Raw genomic sequence first — 10,851 nt, forward strand, 5'->3', positions numbered from 1 at the left:
ACTTCATCTTTACTGAACTACAGGTCGTACAACGATACACGTTCACAGGTACATTCGGTAATGTACATGCACACCGTCTGCAAAATGTGTCGCGAATACAGTATGTAGTAAAGAAATAATAAGAGCCAGCGTAATGAATGATGCGGAAATGAAAAGCGGAAGCAGACAATTTTTTTTCCTTCCATCACTTTCTGAGGAGTGGCAGCGACAGAAAGTTTCATAAGGGTTTCAGATTACGTGTAAAGTTGGTTGCAAGTCACTAACTTGTCTCATTCTCAAATATTGGCTTAATAAAATCTGGGTATTCGCTCTTCGTTACCAACCCTTCATTTTCACCTCTACCCCTTTGACAGGTATGTGATTCTCGCATCCACACAGATTAAAAAAAAAAAAAAGTTAAAATGTGTGTGAAATCTTATGGGACTTAATTGCTAATGTCATCAGTCGCTAAGCTTACACACTACTTAATCTAAATTATCCTAAGGACAAACACACACACCCATGCCCGAGGGAGGACTCGAACCTCCGCCGGGACCATCCCACACAGATTCCTTCCAACGTATTTGTACATATCTTTCTTTCCGTTATCCGATATTGATGGATTTAAAGCCTGTGCCGTGCACAAAGCTATAGTCAAGTTTCATGCGAAAATCCAGTGAAAATTCGTCTTTTAGTTTTGTATATTAATGTGTTCAAAGCCGACACCACACACGACGGTTTTATATATTTACTGTTAGTATGTACTCTTAAGGACCGAAGAAACTGGCACACCTGCCTAATATCATGTAGAGCCCCCGCGAGCACGTAGAAGTTCCGCAACACGAGTGGCATGGACTCGACTAATGTCTGAAGTAGTGCTGGAGGGAAATAACATTAATCCTGCAGAACTGTCCATAAATCCGTAAGAGTAAGAGGGAATGGTGATCTCTTTTGAACAGCGCTTGGCAAGGCATCTCAGATATGTCAATAATGTTCGTATCTGGGCAGTTTGGTGGCCCCGGAAGTGTTTCAGCTCAGAAGAACGTTCATGGAGCCACTCTGTAGCAGTTCCAAGATGTCGCATTTTTCTGCTGGAATTGCACAAATCCGTCGGAATGCACAAAGGACATGAGTGGATTCAGGTAATGAGACAGGATGCTTACGTACGTGTCTCCTGTCAGAGTCTTATCTAGACGTATCAGGGGTCTCATATCACTCCAGCTGCACACGACCCACATCATTACGGAGCCTCCACCAGCTTGAACAGTTCCCTGCTGACATGCTGCGTCAATGGATTCATGAGGCTGTCTCCAAACCAGTTCACGTGGGTACAATTTGAAACGAGACTCGTCCGACTAGGCAGCATGTTTCCAGACATCAATAGTCCAGTGTCAGTGTTGACGGGACCATGCGAGGTGAAAAGCTTTGTGTTGTTCAGTCACCAAAGAGTGGACCTTCGGCTCGAAAGCCCATGTCTCTGATGTTTCCTTGAATGATTCACGCGCTGACACTCGTTGATGGCCCACCATTGAAATCTGCAGCGATTTGCAAAGGGTTACACTGTGTAGCGTTTAACGATTCTCTTCAGTTGTCGTTGGTCCCGCTCTTGCACGGTCTTTTTCCGGCCATAGCGATGTCGGAGATTTTATGTTTTACCGGATTCCTAATATTCACGATACACTAGTGAAATGGTCGTACGGAAAAATCCCTACTTTATCACTACCTCGGAGATTCTGCGTCCCATCGCTCGTGCACCGACTATAGCACCACATTCAAACACACTTAAATCTTGATAACCTGCCATTGTAGCAACAATAACAGATATAACGTAGGACACTTGTTGCCTCACCCATTCGTTACTGATCGTAGTGCCGTATTCTGCCTGTTTACCTATCTCCGTATTTGAATACGCTTGAATATACCAGTTTCTTCGGCGCTTCAGTGTAGATTCCTCCTAAATCTATATTCACCGGACGTATCATATATTGACAAAGGTGCTGTACGTAATACGAGGGCTGTCCAGAAAGTAAGTTACGATCGGTCGCGAAATGGAAACGACTATGAAAATCCGATAAAGCTTTGCAAAGATATGTTGGGCAGTGTCTCTAGTATGACTCTAGGTAGAATTATGTCGCTCTTTTCATTCCTGAGCTCTTAGTGAGCGCGTAAAGATGTTATAGAAAATAGTGTCTCCCGCCAAGTACGAGGGCCTCGTGAGAATTTTTCCCTGAAGCTATGCAACCAACATTACATAACTGTCGTGCGGTTCCTTCTTCAAGACAGTTCTCAGCCTCATTCTGCAGGGGCAATGAAGATGTTCCTGCATCGTTCCAATTGGAAATGTTTGGTTACCCACAATACAGCCCGTAATTTTCTCCCAATGAGTTTCATCTCTGCTCAAACGAACCGCTGGCTATGAAAACAACGAGCTTTAGGCCAGCGTAGAGAATTGGCGGAAAGCACTGGCGGCTGCCTTCTATGATGAGGGTATTGGAAAGTTGGTACAACGCTACGACGAATGTCTGAGTCAGAACGGCGACTACGTAGAGAAGTAGCTGAAAGGTGTAGCTAACTGTTACAAATGAAACATTTCTGATTTTCACTGTGATTTTCATTTCGCGATCAATCGTAACTTACTTTTTGGACAGCCCTCGTATTTTCTTGGCCTGTAATGGACACTGTGGGACATTTAGGACGATCGTATCCATCTGTGACCCTAATGTTTGCAAGATGTGGCGTATGAATGAAACAAGCTGTGTTTCACACGAATTTTGTTTTTCCCTGGCTGTTAATCTGTATCTCATTGTTGTCTCTCCGGCGGCATGCGGGAGGCGGCGGTGGCACAAGAGGTCGATGCCCACAGCTTCTCCCTGCCTCCTAGCCGGTGGCAACCTGGCTGGGGGCCGCTTTTCAATATGCAAATCCCGCCGTCAATCGGCTATGATTATGAATGGGGCATAAATCAGCGCGCACCGGCACTCGTACGCAATCACATTTCCATCGGCCGGCCGCGTCGCTTCCGGATCATTATTTGTTGTTGGCGGGCCCGTTCCGCCGTCCTACGGCGTGAATAATCGCCGCTGTCGCGGCAGCCTCACGCCTGCTCTGATTGCTCTTCTCCGCAATGGATCACCGTCCCCTTGGTGGACTACAGCTACCGTGTCTTCCACCGGGCATTTATTCCACAGAACTAAAATGGTTTAACCTACACTGGTGACCAAAATTAAAGCAACAAACAGAAATTTTGCAAGGTTGCAAGTTTGCTGCTCACGCCACTAAGAATCCTCCTGGATATCGCTCTCTTTCCAAAATGTTTGGGTCTCGAAACTGTGTTCCGCGTCTCCTCCAGAAGCAAATCCGCCTAGAATGACTCTCCAGACCAAATTGGGACTCATTTGTGAAAAGAACATGGGCCCACTCTTCGATCGTGCAGGTGGTATGTTGACGGCTCCAGTCTAGACGTTCCCTTTTGTGAAGGCACGCCTGAGGTAAACAAACAGCAGGTCTCCAACAAAAAAGCTCACTCTCCTCAAACTTTCTGTACATCAGAATTTCCTGGCAGATTAAAACTGTGTGCCCGACCGACACTCGAACTCGGGACCTTTGCCTTCCGCGGGCAGATGCTCTACCAACTGAGCTACCGAAGCACGACTCACGTCCGGTACTCACAGTACAGGTCCCGAGTTCGAGTCTCGGTCGGGCACACAGTTTTAATCTGCCAGGAAATTTCATATCAGCGCACACTCCGCTGCAGAGTGATAATCTCATTCTGGAAACATTCCCCAGGCTGTGGCTAAGCCATGGCTCCGCAATATCCTTTCTTTCAGAAGTGCTAGTTCTGCAAGGTTCGCAGGAGAGCTTCTGTAAAGTATGGAAGGTAGGAGACGGGATACTGGCAGAAGTAAAGCTGTGAGTACCGGGCGTGAGTCGTGCTTCGGTAGCTCAGTTGGTAGAGCATTTGCCCGCGGAAGGCAAAGGTCCCGAGTTCGAGTCTCGGTCGGGCACACAGTTTTAATCTGCCAGGAAATTTCATATCAGCGCACACTCCGCTGCAGAGTGAAAATCTCTTTCTGTACATCGTTTGCCTCGATGCAAGGCGCCCAGGGGATGAAGCGGGATCAGATGCCAGTTGCATTGCAGTATCTTCGTGCCCTTACTGCGAAATAACGATCCACTCTTTCTGGTCAGCCCTTTACCGGTGTCTGGGATACAGTTTATGTCTCTATAAACTGTCGCGTCTTCTAGGTTCATCAGTCCCCTAGAACTTAGAACTACTTAAACCTAACTAACCTAAGGACATCACACACATCCATGTCCGAGGCAGGATTCGAACCTGCAACCGTAGCAGTCGGACGGTTCCGGACTGAAGCGCCTAGAACCGCTAGGACACCGAGGCCGGCCGTCTTCTAGGGACAGCATCTTTGAGTCATAATAGAAACTTCGTCGGTCCTGTATAAGAAACCCGCCACCGTTTAAATTTTGATTAACGACCAGATTGGAGGCATGCTGAAGATTTCCATCATAAAACGTGACCCATTCTTCCAAAGGTCTTGCCAAAGAGAGTGGAAGAGCACTTTCTTGCCCATGAGGCGGGAAATTGCCCCAAAAGGTGGGAGAATCAGCAATGATTAACGACATGAATATGCACAAGACAATAGAAACGACTGCATTAAAGACACATAGCGTGCCTCCACAGGACATGTGGCCTCTGATTGACAAAATGTCATTATGAAGATTACAAGTGTAATGTGCTGCGAATACATGGAAAGAAAGATCCCTTAAGATTTAGCTACAATATAGCACGTCAGCAACTGGAAGCAGTTAATTCCATAAATTATCTGGGAGTAGGCATTAGGAGTGATTTAAAATGGAATGATCATATAAAGTTGATCGTCGGTAAAGCAGATGCCAGACTGAGATTCGTTGGAAGAATCCTAAGGAAATGCAATCCGAAAACAAAGGAAGTACGTTACAGTACGCCCACTTTTTGAATACTCCTTACCAGAGTAAATCCGTACCAGATAGGGTTGATAGAAGAGACAGATAAGATCCAACGGAAAGCATCGCGCTTCGTTACAGGATCATTTAGTAATCGCGAAAGCGCTACGGAGATGATAGGTAAACTCCAGTGGAAGACTCTGCGGGAGAAACGCTCAGTAGCTCGGTACAGGCTTTTGTTGAAGTTTCGAGAACATACCTTCACCGAGGAATCAAGCAGTATATTGCTCCCTCCTACGTATGTCTCGCGAAGAGACCATGAGGATAAAATCAGAGCGATTAGAGCCCACACAGAGGCACACCGACAATTTTTCTTTCCACGAAAAATACGACACTGGAATAGAAGGAAGAACCGATAGAGGTACTCAAGGTACCCTCCGCCACACACCGTTAGGTGGCTTGCGGAGTATAGATGTAGATGTAGATGAACTCTCCATTGGCAAAATATTACGCAATAGTCCTCCATTAGGATCTCTGGATGGGACTGCCAAGTGTAAGGTGACCATGTAAAAAAGATTGAATAATCAACGGACGGATAACGTCTACGAGTCGGGGCGTGGAATTTCAGAATCTTGAATGTGGTAAGAAAGCTAGAAAATCTGAAAAGGAAAATACAAAGACTCAATCTAGATATTATAGGGTCAGTGAAGTGAAATGAAAAAAAAAAAAAAGAAAACAAGTATTTCTGGTCACATGAGTCACAGAAGCAGAAAATGGTATATTGGCAGTAGGATCCGTTGTGAATAGGAGGGTGTGACACTGTGAACAGTTCAGTGATAGGGTTATTCTTATCAGAATAGACAGAAAACTAATGCCAACAACGACAGTTCAGGTGTACATGCCGAAGTCGCATGCTGGAAATGAAATAGAGAAAGTAAATGAGGATACGGGAAGGGTAATACAATACACAAAAAGGCATATGGAAATCTAATAGTCATGTGGGACTGGAATGCAGTTGTAGGGGAAGGAGTAGACGAAGAGGTTACAGGAGAATATGGACTTGGGACAAGGAATGAGAGAAGAAAAAGACTAATTGAGTTCTCTAAAAATTTCAGATAGTAACAGCAAATATACTGTTCAAAAATCACAAGAGGAGGAGGTATACCTGGAAAAGGCCGGGTGATACTGAAAGATTTCAGTCAGTTTACATCAATGTCTAACAGAGAAACGAAATCAGATTCTGGATTGAAGGCGTACCCAGGAGCTGATACAGACTCAGATAACAAATTAGTAGTGATGAAGAGTAGGCTGCTGTTTAAGAGATTAGTCAGGAAGAATCAATACGCAAAGAAGTCGGATGCGGAAGAACTAAGGAATGACGACATACACTTGAAGTTATCTAAGACTGTAGATACAGGAATAAAGAATAGTCCAGTAGGCAGCGCAGTTAAAGAAGAATATACATCTCTAAAAAGGGCAATTTCAGAAGCTGGAAAGAAAAATACAGGTACAAAGAAGGTTACTGCAAAGAAACCATGGGTAACAAAATATATATTTCAGCTTATAGATGAAAGAAGAAAGTACAAAAATGTTCAGGGAAACTCAGGAGTACAGAAACACTATCGCTGCGGAATAAATAAGTAATAAGTGCAGGGAAGTTAAGACGCAATGGCTGCATTAAAAAAGTCAAGAAATCCAAACAGAAATGATAGTCGGAAGGACTGACTCAGTGTATAGGAAAGTCAAATTAACCTTCGGTGAAATTAAAAGCAAGGGTGGTAACAATAAGACTGCAAGCGGAATTCCATTGTTAAATGCAGAGGAGAGAGCAGATAGGTGGAAAGGGTACACTGAAGGCCTCTATGGGGGGGAAAGATTTGACTGATGCGATAGAAGAAACAGGAGTCGATTTAGAAGAGATAGGGGATACAGTATTAGAATGAGAATATAAGAGAGCTTTGGAGGACTTAAGATAAAATAAGGCAGAATGGATCGATATCATTCCATCGCAATTTCTATAATCATTAGGGGGAGTGGCAACAAAACGACTATTTAAGTTGGTGTGTAGAATGTATGACAATATATCGTCTGACTTTCAGAAAAAAATCATCCACACAATACCAAAGACTGCAAGAGTTGACAAGTGCGAGAATTATCGCACAATCACCTTAACTGCTGATGTATCCAAGTTGCTGAAAGAAATAATATACATGCGAATGGAAAAGAAAATTGAGGATGTGTTAGATGACAATCAGTTTGGCTTTTGGAAAGGTAAAGGCACTGGATAGGCAAATCTGACGTTGCGATTGATAATTGGAGCAAAACTAAAGAAAAATCAAGACACGTTCGTAAGAATTGTTGACTTATAAAAAGCGCTCGACAAAGTAAAATGATGCAAGATGTTCGAAATTCTGAGATAAATAGGGGTAAGCTACAGGGAGAGATGGGTAATATGCAGTATGTACAAGAGTCAAGAGGGGGAAATAAGAGTGGACGACCAAGAACGAAATGCTCGGATTAAAAAGAGTGGAAGACAGGGATGTAGTCTTACGCCCCTACTGTTCAATCCGTATATCAAAGAATCCATGTTGCAAATAAAAGAAAGGTTCAGGAGTGGAATTTAAATTCAAGTTGAAAGGGTATCAGTGATACCATTCGATGATGACGTAGCTATCCTGAGCTAAAGTGAAGAAGAATTACATGATTTGCTGAATGGAATGAACAGTCTAATTAGCACAGAATGGATCGAGAGTAAATCGAAGAAATACGAAAGTACTGGCAAAAAGGGCCTTCCTGGCAAAGAGAAGTGTACTAGTAGCAAACATAGGCCTTAATTTGAGGAAGAAAGTTCTAAGAATATATGTCTGGTGCACAGCATTGTATGGTAGTAAAACATGGACTGCGGAAAAACCGTAACAGAACAGAATGGAAGCCTTTGAGATGTAGTGCTACAGACGAACGTTGAAATTTAGATGGATTGAGAAGGTCAGGAATGAGGAGGAAAGGAATATGTGGAGAACAGTGCCAAGAAGAAGGGACGGGATGATAGGACATCTGTTAAGACATCAGGAATTGATTTCCATGGTACTAGAAAGAGCCGTAGAGGGTAAAAACTGTAGAGGAAGACAGAAATTGGATTACATCGCAGAGGTAATTGAGAACGTATGTTGCAGAGTTCTCCTTTGAGATAAAGAGGTTGGCACAAGAGTGGAATTCTTAGCGGGTGACTTAAAATAAAGACCTGTCGCCTCATCTGAGAAACGACATGACGATTCACATTAAGCCATGGGGCCATTTCGTTTTGTGATTCTCCTGCTTCCATTCTTCTTATAGCCCTCTACAGCAGAGAGTCTGTAGGCGTCTTGACTGTGCCATACTGCACCGTCTGTGACTGTGTACACAGCAAATGTGGATGTGGAACCACCCTGCACACACCGGCCCGCTTGATGGGTGCTCTGGCGTCGTTGTTGGCGTGGTTGTCCGTTGATCAGAATGCCATCTTGAATGCAGAACACTGTTGTAATGACATATTTTGACAGTTTGTATGATTATATTGTGAGTTATACACAGGACGGGGAAGCAGCACTTTGTTGCTTTAATTAAGTACACCAGTGTACTTCGGAGAAAATGTGAAAATTGTAGTGCAGCTGAACAGGTTGTTCAGATTAGATGGAACAGTGGTTTCCAAGCCATATTAAGCTGGTAATTGCTCTGTTCTCAACTAGCCCCTGGTGAATGCCATTATGAATCATGCATACATTGCTTTGTGTGGAAATTTGTAGGTATTGCCGGCCGCTGTGACCGAGCGGTTCTAGGCGCTTCAGTCTGGAACCGCGCGACCGCTACGGTCGCAGGTTCGAATGCTGCCTCGGGCATGTATGTTTGTGATGTCCTTAGGTTAGTTAGCTTTAAGTAGTTCTAAGTTCCAGGGGACTGATGACGTCAGATGTTAAGTCCCATAGTGCTCAGAGCCATTTGTAGGTATTACCTCCTTTCATTTTGATCAGTGGGCGCAAGTTTTCAATTAAGCTGTGGCGAGTAAGAGATATTTGCTCTTTACTGATAGATGCTACCCGTAGCTCGACGTGTGTTTGCAATCCATAGTGCTTGCCTCCCACGTATTCTAATTCAAAAATTTTGTGACTAAAGATTTATCACTTCATATTTATTTTATACGTGACAGGCCACTTTGAATGTTTTACGTCTGTTGAAGGCACTCATGTAGTGCCGAAACCAAGTGAAAAGCCTTAATTTTGCGACTTAGGGCTGTTGTTGCTTTACTTTTACTCTGTAAACGGTCGCTGACAACGTAGCACGTTTAAAACTTTAGGATTTACGGTGTTTGTCATCAGGGGGTAGCTAGAAGAAGGCACAACAGAGGCGTGCGCAGTGCAGTGCTCTATGGTGACACTGCTCTTGGATCCGTAACAAGCCATGTCTGCTTCTGTACCTATATAAATATTCCGCGAACCACCGTATAGTGCGTTGAGGAGGATATTATGTACTACTTCCAATCATTTCCCTTTCTCACAAGCTACGACATGGTCGCGAATGAAACAGTGACCCAAATATAGAATAAATTTTCTTTACTTGATATCTGTGGTCACAATTTTTTTTTCATCAGACAACCGGTTCCTGTTAGTAATGACCATCTTCAGATCTGTTCTATAAGAACAAGTCCTAATGTACTGCAGACGTAGTGGCATCGTCAAATGTTAGATACAAAATTAGCACCAGCATAGTCAAATAAATATAAATGACAGCATATGCGATAGTGACCATTGCATGTGCTTCCTGTACAATGGATGTACTAAGATCCTAACAAGGAACTTCTCTGTGCAACACAATAAATGTAGGATGCTGCAGAATTACAACAGATGTCTACATCTAATAGGAAATGTAACACAGCATGCAGATAAATGCCCTGTTCCCGGAACACAACAATGTTCCGTCATGGCTCTGATTTTAATCCCTATTGTTCTGTCTTAGTGCCTGTACTGAAACACTTTCCAGCATGTTCACTTGAAATTTAATCACGCTGCTCAAGCAAAGGTTCTCAAATAAATCATGCAAGGAGCAGTGCGTGTGAGCGTGCTTCATATCACGCGACTGTGCGGTGGGTGTAATAAGGACGGACACGCTAAGTAATTTTCCAGTCAAATCAAAGCATATTTCAGACTGAAACTATATTAAAACTCAGAAAAGTAAATTGTTACGGTAGTTCAGTTACATTTGAATAGAAGTTTCGAGCCGCTTTTAGGCATCGTTGCTAACAATTGCATTACCATTAGTATGTTACAGAAGGCTGTATTGAATAATTGAACAATTTTTAAGCACTAATAATCTCCGTATTCACTGGAATTAAAGGGCTGAAGAGCGATCTAATGATTTTCTGAAAATATGCTGAACAACAGTGAAAAAGCTACATCGACAGTGATTTGTTAACGCTGAATATTACAGGGTGATTCAAAAACAATACCACAACTTTAAAAATGTGTATTTAATGAGGGAAACATAATATAACCTTCTGTTATACATCATTACAAAGAGTATTTAAAAAGTTTTTTTTTCACTCAAAAACAAGTTCAGAGATGTTCAATATGGCCCCCTCCAGACACACGAGTAATATCAACCCGATACTCCAACTCGTTCCACACTCTCTGTAGCATATCAGGCGTAACAGTTTGGATAGCTGCTGTTATTTCTCGTTTCAAATCATCAATTGTGGCTGGGAGAGGTGGCCGAAACACCATATCCTTAACATACCCCCATAAGAAAAAATCGCAGGGGGTAAGATCAGGGCTTCTTGGAGGCCAGTGATGACGTGCTCTGTCACGGGCTGCCTGGCGGCCGATCCATCGCCTCGGATAGTTGACGTTCAGGTAGTTACGGACAGATAAGTACCAATGTGGTGGCGCTCCATCCTGCTGAAAT

General features: G+C 43.4%; 1 non-coding gene across 1 annotated transcript; it reads left to right on the plus strand.

The window, feature by feature from the left end:
• The first annotated feature begins 3,909 nt into the window (after window positions 1-3,909).
• Window positions 3,910-3,984, plus strand: Trnap-cgg (transfer RNA proline (anticodon CGG)). The gene has a single exon. It is a non-coding gene; the product is annotated as a tRNA-Pro (tRNA).
• Window positions 3,985-10,851: the final 6,867 nt, after the last annotated feature.

This window comes from Schistocerca serialis, chromosome 8 (genome assembly GCF_023864345.2).
Source record: "Schistocerca serialis cubense isolate TAMUIC-IGC-003099 chromosome 8, iqSchSeri2.2, whole genome shotgun sequence".
NCBI lineage: Eukaryota > Metazoa > Arthropoda > Insecta > Orthoptera > Acrididae > Schistocerca > Schistocerca serialis.